The sequence below is a fragment of the Ipomoea nil genome, unplaced genomic scaffold (genome assembly GCF_001879475.1).
Source record: "Ipomoea nil cultivar Tokyo-kokei standard unplaced genomic scaffold, Asagao_1.1 scaffold0813, whole genome shotgun sequence".
In the NCBI taxonomy this organism is placed as follows: Eukaryota; Viridiplantae; Streptophyta; class Magnoliopsida; order Solanales; family Convolvulaceae; genus Ipomoea; species Ipomoea nil.
Window position 1 is genome coordinate 1,319,232 of NW_017617241.1, and position 11,275 is coordinate 1,330,506.

An 11,275-nucleotide genomic window follows, 5' to 3' on the forward strand; every position below is an offset into this window, starting at 1 on the left:
TCCGACCACAGGCCAATTCGTGGGAAATACGTTTCGGCGGCTGCGTTTCTTCCATACCCAACACAAAATACTACATAACATAGCCACAACAATTACATCATCATAACACTCTTTGAAGATTCTCATTATATTGTGTATATCTGCTGCCTAGCTAAGTGATAGATGCAACATATATAGAAACAATATTCGATGAAATTAAGATAGGAACGAACTTGAATTGGTTTGTCAATTATATTCATCACTCGTAAATCGTAATAATATATTTTTAGCAAAAAACATGCGGCATGTCATAGTAATATAATTAAGTTTGAGGACCCACCACAGTTCCTATTTTGACTGCTTGCAGCAGGTGAGGTAAATAGCTGGGTCACTCAATTAACTTACATGTCCATAAATATTTATATGCTATTTTTTTAAAAAAAAAATTCTCATAGTTCTTTACAAGTTACTATATATGTTCTATTGGATTATACATTTTCAAACATTTTTAGTCTAAAGAATCTAAATATTTCCACCACCTTAGTTCAAAATGATGACCACTCATTTGAAATAGTAATCCAGATAATCAGATATCATCACATTATATGGTAGCTAGTTGGCACATGTATATTACTCATTTTATCCCACTTTATCTGTCCTACTCACTATTAATTTGGGGTGTGACTCAAATTATTCTAATAGAATATACAAATTTTGACAAATTAATATCAAATATTTATATCATGTACTTCCTCCGACTTATTTTGTTTCTTTGGTTCAGTTAATAAGACTTATCTGAAGTTATTTTTAATAATCAATTTTTCATAATAATATGTTTAGTATTCGTATATAAAATTTATAAATTCAGAAACTACATTAAAAGTTACTAAAGAAAATAAACAATGAACAAAGTTTGTTTGGGACAGAGGGAGCAATAGTTATTATGATTTCCAAGCTAAGTACAATATATAACTCAACTTTCATGAGATAACACACAAATTATTTCTTAAAATATTACAACATATTTTTTTAAAAAATATATATCAAAATATATACACCGTATCTATTTCATAAAACTAACCATTCCAAATGATAGATTACTATACATGATCATATCGAACTTGATGATGGGACATTGATTCTTTAGGCTAAAAAAAGTTAAAAAATTTATAACAAATACTACCTTTTAAAAAAATGATGAGTGTTTAAAAAAATACTTGGTTAGTTTGAATTAACCAAAAAGAAAAAAAATAAGATAAACTTTAAAAAGAAAAAAAAAACTTATAGTCACAGTGTACATAATTAATGATTTCGGTTAGGGGTGGGCGTCGGTTCGGTCGGGTGACATCTGAATTTTATTTTGAATATCTAAAAATTTCAGATGATGTTTTTGACACCCGTTATCCGAATCAAATTTAATTTGGATATATTCGATTTGGGTGAAATTATTTAACGCGGGTTAATTTGGATATACCCAAAATTTTATTTTTATCAATTTTGAATTTTTAACAATTTTATTATTTTTGTATTTATATTTTTCCATATACTATCAAACTAAAAATAAGACAAATACTAATTACTAATTAATTAAGAGACTTTTGAGAATTAATATATTATTAATTATGAAATACATTTAAAATTAAATATATAATTTATATTGTTATATTTATAATAAAATTTAAGTTAGTTCGGATTTCGGTTCGGGAATAGATAAACTTTAAACCTCGATAACCAAACCAAATTTATATTCGAATATATCAAATTTTAAAATATTCAAACTAATAACTGTTCGAATTCACACAAAATTTAAAATTCAATTCAAATTTCAAGTGGTCGTTTGGATATTCTAAATTACGCATTCATCTATACTGGACCCGCAGACGCATGCAAAATATCTAAGGTATATCAATGCATCCGATTAACGTGATTGCAATCTTTTGGTTTATGGAAAAGATTACAATCTTTGTCTGAATGTGAGCTTTGGATAAAATTTGTTATGCGATCCTAATGTGTAAAGGATCACAAGAAAGTAAATCATCATATGTTATGGAGAATTAAATTTGGAATCTTATAGTTATCAATCCAATTATTCCTACTTGATTGCGGTTACCTACCTTCGCTATCAATATGTGGTAGGTGAACACTTTAATATTAAATACACTCCTCCACTAGATGTAGAAAATAAACCACCACTTTCATATTAAATTCACTCCTCCAATAATAATTTTACAAAATAAATAATAGGAAAATAACACTTATGCCGCACGAATGATATTGTTTCACTTTTAAAAATTTGGTCTTGTTAATTGATTTAAAGTTTTAAAAAATTTAGTCTTTTAATTGTTCATATATGTTGCACTTTTAGTTCTCAGTGTTATATACTTATCAAACTCAATTAACAAATATTTTTATGATGTCATTTTTATAGTTTAGAATCAATATCTATTAGTACATAAACAACAATTTGCGAGTTAATGCCATTTTTGGTCCTAGACTTATGGGGGCATTGCCACTTTTCATCCTCCATAATAAAAATTGCCAATTAGTAGCCACTGTTATTAGTTGTTGGACACTTTTGGTCCTCCGTCACTGAATCCATCTCTTCACCGTCTAATTGAAGGGCAAAGCTGTCTTTTTATCTGGTGCTCAAAAGATTTCATTGACTTGAGTGTGATTTTGAACCCCCCGAGCTCCTCTCATGGCAACCTTCAGCTATGTTCATAGGTTGCGTAGACTCCCCCCATTCCTCTGCACAATCAATGTTTCTATCTTTTCACCAATCAAACATTCAAGCTAAAGCAAGGAAAATTCGCTCATTTCCTTAACGCCCAGAGAAACATTCGCCACGGCCGCGGCGCCGGTCGATTACGTCGCCGAAAAACCGAAATTTGGCAGAAATAATCGCGAGGGAGCATCCAGAAGCTCAGACTGATGATCTATTAGGAGATCTACCAACAGATTGCATGCGATTTCCAGAAGTCTATTTCAGAGGTGAGAGGAAGCAGATTCTCGTGCGTATGCCAGATCGGGGAGTCCGAAGCAAGTTCGAGCAGATTGGTTAGCCAGAACTGGTAATCCGAATGAAATCTCAAAGGATTATCGGCCTATTGTGCGAATTTCAGCATCAGAATGGGTGAATTTGGTGGAGACAGAGGAGAGGTTATCATGTCTCTTCTCCGATATTGGTTTACTACTGTGGGTTGGTCTCTTGGCTTACTTTAGTTCTTATTACCTAGACCTGAGGATAATAGTGGGCAAGAGAATGGAAATGGTGACCAAGGCAGGCAGAACAGGGTGCATGGGCAGTTTGGTGGACAAGATCGGGCACTTGTGGGACTTGCTCCTGATGATTTGAACAGAATTCGACATGCCACAACAATTAATGGCAATTCTGTTGATGAGGATGATAGTGTTGAACAAACTGATTCAGACAGGTATGGCTTTGTGCTTCGAATTGTGTTGCTGCTGGTTGTAGCTTGGATGACTTTCCCTATATTCAATTTTGCCTTGATAATTGATGAGGATGATAGTGTTGAACCAACAGGGACTCGCCATTAGCTTTGGTATGAATTCAATTGCCTAATCTACCAATTCACTTGTTCAATTTTGAGATGATTTCTCGCATCTGTTCGAAAACCCCATTTTGGCAAACCGTCGAACACCCAACACACATTTCTGTCCGGTTCTAAGTTCGGATACAACAAGTGCACCAAACCCAAACAACTCCTCACGTCCTCAAAAACTCCTGACGATCCATCACCATGCTCTATTCTATCGACAACGACAGCAACACGTCGTTCCAATTGTGGAACAGCACAGAGGAATACTGGAATGACGGGCCCAAATTCGGATCTGGAATTTTACGCATGTCGAAACAAAGTCTCGCTTTCAATTTCAACATCGTCGACAACGAGAATGAGAGCTACTTCACTTACTCTGTAATTGAATCATTTTTTTTTTTTTGGAAAATCTGTAATTGAAACGTCGAAGCAAAGGCCTGGTGACCGGGTTGGGTTTGCCATCATTTCTTTCAAGCAGTTGAGAGGAGGGAGAGCTCTAATTAAAGGCTGAGAAGAATATAATATGGAATGACAGAAATACTCCTCATTTAGATGGTCAACTGACGGAAAATTAGACGGAGGACCAAAAGTGGCATTATCACAATAAGAGTGGCTACTAACTGGCAATTTTTATTATGGAGGATGAAAAATGTCAATACCCCAATAAGTCTAGGACCAAAAAGACGTAGAAAGTTGACAATAGGCGTTGGTTCCTTAAATGGAACAAACGCATATTGTTATTTTTAAAAAAGTTAACAACAATTGGAGTTTGTTTCTACTAAGGAACAGAAACAATTGTTACATTTTTAAAAAAATAATCAATTTGATAAAAATACAATTTTTTTCTAGTACATTCCAACCAATATAAACTCATCGACATTGTCAATATTTAAAATCTATCAACATTGTACTCCAATTAAACTCTATCAACACTTCTTCAATTCTATGAATACTGTATCCAAAAAATATACACAATTATTCTAGAGATCAGAATATTATTGAAACTTTTCATTGTTTGTGTGCCTGCTGTGAGGTGTATGGATTCGAGTTGGGCTGATATTTGCTTTGATCAGATCTCGCAACTACATAAAGTGATTAATGAATTAATTTAATATTGGGTAGTTTTGGATTTAAAAAAAAAAAAATTGCTAGCACCTTTGGGCCCAAACAAGGCTACCTTGCCCATTTCTTAAAGATGATAGAGAGAAAAGGAGATTTTTGAAAGAAAAGAAAAATTATTTTTCACCTAAAATCTATGGGAGTTCTCGCGTGCCCGACTGGTGGACGGATAAGAGGTCAGACAATTGGGTGGCTCATGATTTTTTATTCTTCCAAAGCACACTTCAAAGGTAAAATCGTTAACATTTGTTATTTTTAATGTAGAATCTAAAAAAAAGCAATTGATGCTTCTACTGCACATATAGGACAGAGGGAGTAACTCGTAAGTCATGAATGACATCTAGCAGATAAAAAAAAAATGAAGGTATGTTCTGTGATTGTAAAAATGAACAAAAAGGGAATAGAAAGTGACACCAAAATTTCAAGTTTCTTATTCAAAAGAGATGAAAATTTAAAATTTTAAAATTCATAAATCCCTAAGAAGAAAAATCCACATCCAAGAATGCAAAACGAAAACACATTAAAGCATTACCCGAAAAAAGAAGATTTAGATTACAAATTATCCGAAAATTTCTTCCCTGGCCTCTGACCACATATGATCTTGATACTTCTGACAAAGAATAGGGCCGTGTCTTCAGGCAATTTCATCTCAAAATCTCAGAAATGATCAACGGGAAGTGACTGGGACGACGAACAATAAGTGGTCACCACATTCTTCAGGTTAGTCAAAACAATGGTTTTCTGAGAAATTGGGTGTTTCAATCAGTTAAATCTCTCGTTGTGTTTTATATAACAACTGAATAAGTAAAAAACAATTACAAAAAAAGAAGAAGACGACGTAATAGGAATCACCCAAAACAAAATAGAAACAATCAGAATTATGACGCCATAAATGCGTACTAGATTGACTAGGTTTTTTTGGAGTATAAGGCGGACATATGATAATTAGATAGAACTCTTAATGGAGAATATAATTTTAACGGAGTTAATTCACAAAATGGTCCTCCGACTATAGCATTTTCTTAAATTGGTTCATCAACTTTTAATTACAATCAAACTGGTCCTCCTACTTTTGAATTTTTAGTTAAAATAGTCCCGTTAGCTTTGACGTGGAGTTGGTGTTAAAACGAAAGGTAAAATGAATAATTCAGATTTTGCACTCCAATTTAATGAGTCCGCGACTCCCTTTCAACAGTCTGCGCACGTTTTTCTTCAAATTAGACTTTTAAATTCCTCAGTATGCGGACAAACCTGAGCACTCGACCCTGGCTTGGGGTTATTATTTTGTTCATTTTCGTCCCTCTCTTTCTTTAATTACCTTTTAATGATCGAATTAATGTGATATGGAAGTTGCCATTTCAATTTAATTTATTTTGATTTAATTATCCAGTTTTTTCGTGCATTAAAATCTAAAAATTATTTTTTCCTCTCTAGATTCTTTCTAGGGTTTTTGCATTCTCTACTAGGGTTTCCCTAGGTTTTCAACGGTGATCGTTTTCTTCTGTCCGGACGATGGCCGGTGACATAGCTATGGATGACGAGTTGATTGAGTGTGGGGAGGAGACGTACGCTGCGGATGTGCGGAGTGGTGGAGGGCAGTCGGCTGGAACCGGTTTGCGACAAACGGGGGAGGGGATGTGGCGAACTGGTTCGGATGGGAGGAGTATTGGTTGTAGCGAAAGGAATAGTGTGGAGAATGTGCATGGGGTGGGAGAAGGAGGGGGTAAGGGCGGTGGGCAAGGTTGGCAGGAAGCATTAATTGGAGAGGTTGGTAGAGGGGAGGGCGGTGGACGTGGTAGGCAGCATGCTTTGGATGAAGAAATTGGAAGAGGGGAGGGCGGTGGGCGTGGTAGGCATCATGTGTTGGTTGGAGAAATTGGTAGGGGGGAGGGCGATGATGTAGGCAGTTTAGGTGGAAGGGGGATGGGTAGGCAGCGAGGGAGGGGGGAGGGGGCGGCAGTACGGCAGCCGGGGGTGGGGGTGGTGGATGTTGCGGGGTTAACGGATAGGTGGGCGGATTGGGCACTGATGGAGGAGGAGGGTGCGGTGTTTATGCCGGAAGGGGAGGGTATCGATGTAGAGGATGGCGGGGAAGGTGAGGAGGAAACATGGAGGGTTGTTGGGCGGTTTTTGACGCAAAAATTGATAAAATTGGATTTTATGAGGCAGGTGTTAGCGTCAGTTTGGCAGCCGGTGCGTGGGGTACAGGTAACGGAGATTCAAAGGGGTTTGTTTTTGTTTGTTTTTTTCCATAAAACAGATATGGACTATGTTCTGAATGGGGGACCCTGGGCTTTTGAGAATAATGCACTTGTGTGTCGGGAGGTGTTGGACGGGGTGAATCCGGTGGATGTGGAGCTGGATATGATTGATATGTGGGTACAGCTGCATGATATGCCGAAAGGGTACACGTCTCATGCAATTCTGGAGCAGGCGGGGAATTTTTTGGGCTCTTTTGTTAAGCATGATGAGAGGTTTGAAGGGGCGCCTTGGTTAACTTTCCATCGCATTCGGGTCTCAATTCCGGTGGATAGGCCGCTTAGGAGAAGGATGAGGTTGATGAAAAGAGACCGGACTACCACCTGGGTTAATTTCAGGTATGAACGGCTGCATAAGTTTTGCTACTTTTGTGGGTATATGGGACACTTGCATACTTTCTGCTTACAAGCTAGGGAGGCGGGAATTCCAGTGGAAAGGTACCTGTACGGTCCGGATATGCGAGCTGGTGGGTCCCGGAGCGCTCCTAGAGCGGTTGGGGATAGCTGGCTTGTGCCGGTAGGCGGGAAACCTCGTCCATTGGTAAAGCCACGAATGATTGAGACAGTTAACGGGGGTTGGGGAGGTGGGGGAGTCACACCTACGAGTATGTCTGAGGATGGGGTGGTGGTGGCTGATAAGCGCTTATTTGTCTATATTTTTGCTCCTTTCACTAAGCCATTTTGTTTATAGATCATTCCAAATTTCATTAGATTAGGACTAATTTGTGTTATTTTGCAAGGAATTTGGTTTGAAAAGCTTTGGAAGCAAAAATGAATAATTTCATGCATTTTGAAGGACATTGGAGTCAAGTGGAGCATTATGGATACATTTAGGGTTCATGGGAGCCAAGGAGAAGCTAAGATGATGGACAAAACACTTCCAAGGAAGCCTAAGAGTGGTGTATTCAATGGTCTTAATCATTTGGGCAAACCAAAGCAAAAGAGAAGCAAAAACTCATGGAATTGAAATTCCCGACCTGCACGTCGATACCTTAGTTTTTGGACCATATCTCGGCCTAGAAATGTCCAAATGCAGTGATTTTTGCTCCATTGGAAAGAAGACTCGAAGAGCTGCAACTTTCATGAAGACATCGAAGCCTAATTCTGAGCATAAAGTGGTCAAAATCAGCCTACAAGTCGGAGTTGCGTTGCAGAGAAGCACTCGACGCGTCGAGAATTTTCTCGACGCGTCGAATCTGGGCAGTGTGATCGCGTTTTGCAATCTGTAAATTCTCGACGCGTCGAGCCCCCCGTCTCTGCTCTATTTTAGCTGAGTTTTCACTCATTTGTACTCGGTTTTGAACCCCATTCGAACCCTAACTATTTTCTACTCTTTCTTTTCATATTTTAGTGTTAGATTAGGTGTAGATTTAGGTTCTTTATCATATTTCAAGCTTGTATTCAAGGAATCAACACTTGGATTCCAAGATTTACCATCCATGTCTTAGTGAAGTTTTCTTCTCCCTTTTATCTCTTTATCTTGCAATGTTTATGCTTTACATTTATGTTTTTGTGTTCTTTATGCTATTGAATCATGAGTAGTTAGTTTATGGACTTGAGTTAGGGTTGTATTATATATCTTGATGCTTGATTTGTGATTATTGCATAAAGGGGATTTTACCTACCTAGGGTTCTTGAGTTTATGAAGGATTTGTGTTTGTATTTTGTTAATGCTTGGTGTACAACATTCATTGACATGTTTTGGAGGATTATTGGCCTCAATGAGAGTTGGGTCAAGATTCCAAGCCACTCCTTGCATAAATCCGATTTTTCCTATGAAAATGGGAGAAATTGGGGGTTTTAGATGCTTTGTGTTCTTGAAGAACTTGGAGTTGATTCACCACGAGAGTGGGGCAATTCCTTGTTCTAATCCTAGCTAATTTGCTCACGTGAGTGACTTATAGACTAGGATTCCTACGTGCATCCCCTCTATTCCTTGGTTGTGTGATTTTCCCCAATCCTTAGGTTGTGCTATGCATCTAGATGATAATGCTCCCTAGCTTGAGTCCCATTTCCTTATTTTGTGTTTATCTTTGTGTATATGTGTTAGTCTTATCATTTCCTTAAACTTGTAGTTTGCTTAGCTTCTTGTTGATTTCCTTATGCTAGTGTCTAGTTCATTGTGATTGCATATTGCGTGCCATATCCCCCAATCCCCTGAGGACGACATAACACACCTGAGCTCACATCTTATTTTTGCTACATCAAAAATTGGCGCCGTTGCCGGGGATTGGTAATTTGGTGGTTCTATGTGATTGCTTGTTTAACTAGCATTAGAGTTTAGGGAATTTTAGGAGACTAAGTTTTGTTTTTATTTGCTTATTCTTCTTGTCAAATTTACTTCATTTGGTTTGATTGAAAGAGATTTTTGCAAGATGGACCAAGGAGGATATTATAACTCTCAATCTTATGGGGGTTATGGAGACTACATGCCTCAACAAGGACACTACAATGCCCTATCCATTAGTCCTTGTACAACTCAAACCCCTCCTCAAAATAGCTACTATGATGCTCAATTTCAAGATCCTTACCCACCACAATCCTACCAAGACTTACCTTATCATTCCCTACCTCCATACCATAATCCATATCCTCAAGAATACCAAGATCCCCAATATGCTTTTTATGATCAATACCCTCAATGTTCACAAGACTACAATCCACCTCAACATCCTTTCCCACCACAAGATTACTCTCCAAATCCATACCCTTCACCCATTCATTACACACCATACCCCCAAGACACTCAACCATCATATGATCATCACATCCATTCACCAAGTGTTGGGAAATTTGGAGTAGATGAGGAGACCTTAGCATTGGCTAGGCGTTGGGGAGTCACTATTGTACCCGATGTTGACATTGAGGATGAAGGATATCCCATGAGACCAAGTGAGGAAGAATATGCCAATAATCAATGGGAACCTCAAGAACCACTCTATCAAGAACCTCAACAAGAATTCAAACCATTTGATCAAGATCCGGAGATGAAGTTCATGATGGCCAACATGCTTAAGCAAATGAATGAGCAACAAGTTCTACTAGACAACATGATGACTCAAATACAAGGGTTGACAACTCAAGAACCCGTTCAAGAATTGTCTTCCAATGTAGATGTTCTACAAGAGTTGCTCTTGCCAAATGAGGGTCATGTGGTTGAAGAGAAAGAGAAGATATGCGAGGACCTTGAAGATGAAGACGATGAGGTTTATGATGAGTGCATTGAGATGGAAATACCAAGTTGGGGAGAAAGTGTAAACTTGCAAGGGAATGGTGATAAGGAGCAACTAGAAAATGGTCCAATTGAAGAAGTGCAAGAAAATGATGGTCTTGAGGAAGAAACAAAAGATGAGAGTGTTGAGGAAGAAAGGAAAGAGAATATGGAAGTTGGTAACAAGGATCACATTGAAAGTTGTCCATTTGAAGATAATTTGAAGGAAAATGTCGTTGGGAGAACACAAGACTTAAATGATGAACTCCCTTTAATAGAGCATGTTGAGAATTTTAGAAGAGTTTGGGAACCGGGAGGAGTTAATGGTTTTGAGAGTATTGACCCACATTGGCCGATATTCATATTTAAGGACTCCAAATTCTTATTGGTGAATGACAAAGTCCCAAGGTTCTCCTTGCTTATTCAAGATGGGAAATTTCAAGAAGAGAAAAGGTGTGGAACTAAAGAGAATGATCAAGCTCTTGAGTATTATCATGATCCAAGGTTTAGAAAGAAGACATCATTTGATTTGTGGATTAAAAATGGATTTGAGGAATGGGCATGCTTGAAGTTTGATTTGGATGAACATTATTTCTTAAGCTTTGAAGTGGTGATGTTGAGCTTAAGAGAGCATATTGATGGCCACCACTTGAAGTGCTATTTGGAAGCAAATGTTGAAGAAAAAGAGATGATGATTGAAGAAGAGGGCATATTCTTGGAAGTGGATCATTGCAATTTCTTTGAGGAGAATATGTTACTTTTGAGCTTAAAGGAGTTCCTTAATTCCCGACATTTAAGGACATTCATTGAAGAGAAAGTGGATGGAGAAAAGGAACTCATCTTCATCCGTTCATGCATGGATAGTTCTTTGAGAGGTTGAGTCGAGCTAGCGACGTTAAACGTAGCGCTTCATGGGAGGCACCCCATGTTATCTTTCATTTTATTGCACTTTACTTTCTTCTTTATTTTTCTTTACACTTTTATTTTTGATATATCATGCTCTCACTTGTGCTTATTGTGCTACCATTTCTCCCTTGTGCTTTATTTTCTTTTACATCGAGGACGATGTAATTTCTAAGTGTGGGGGGTGGACAAAATATTGGAAAATTTTGAAATTTTGAAACTTTTTGAAACCTTGCTTGGATGAG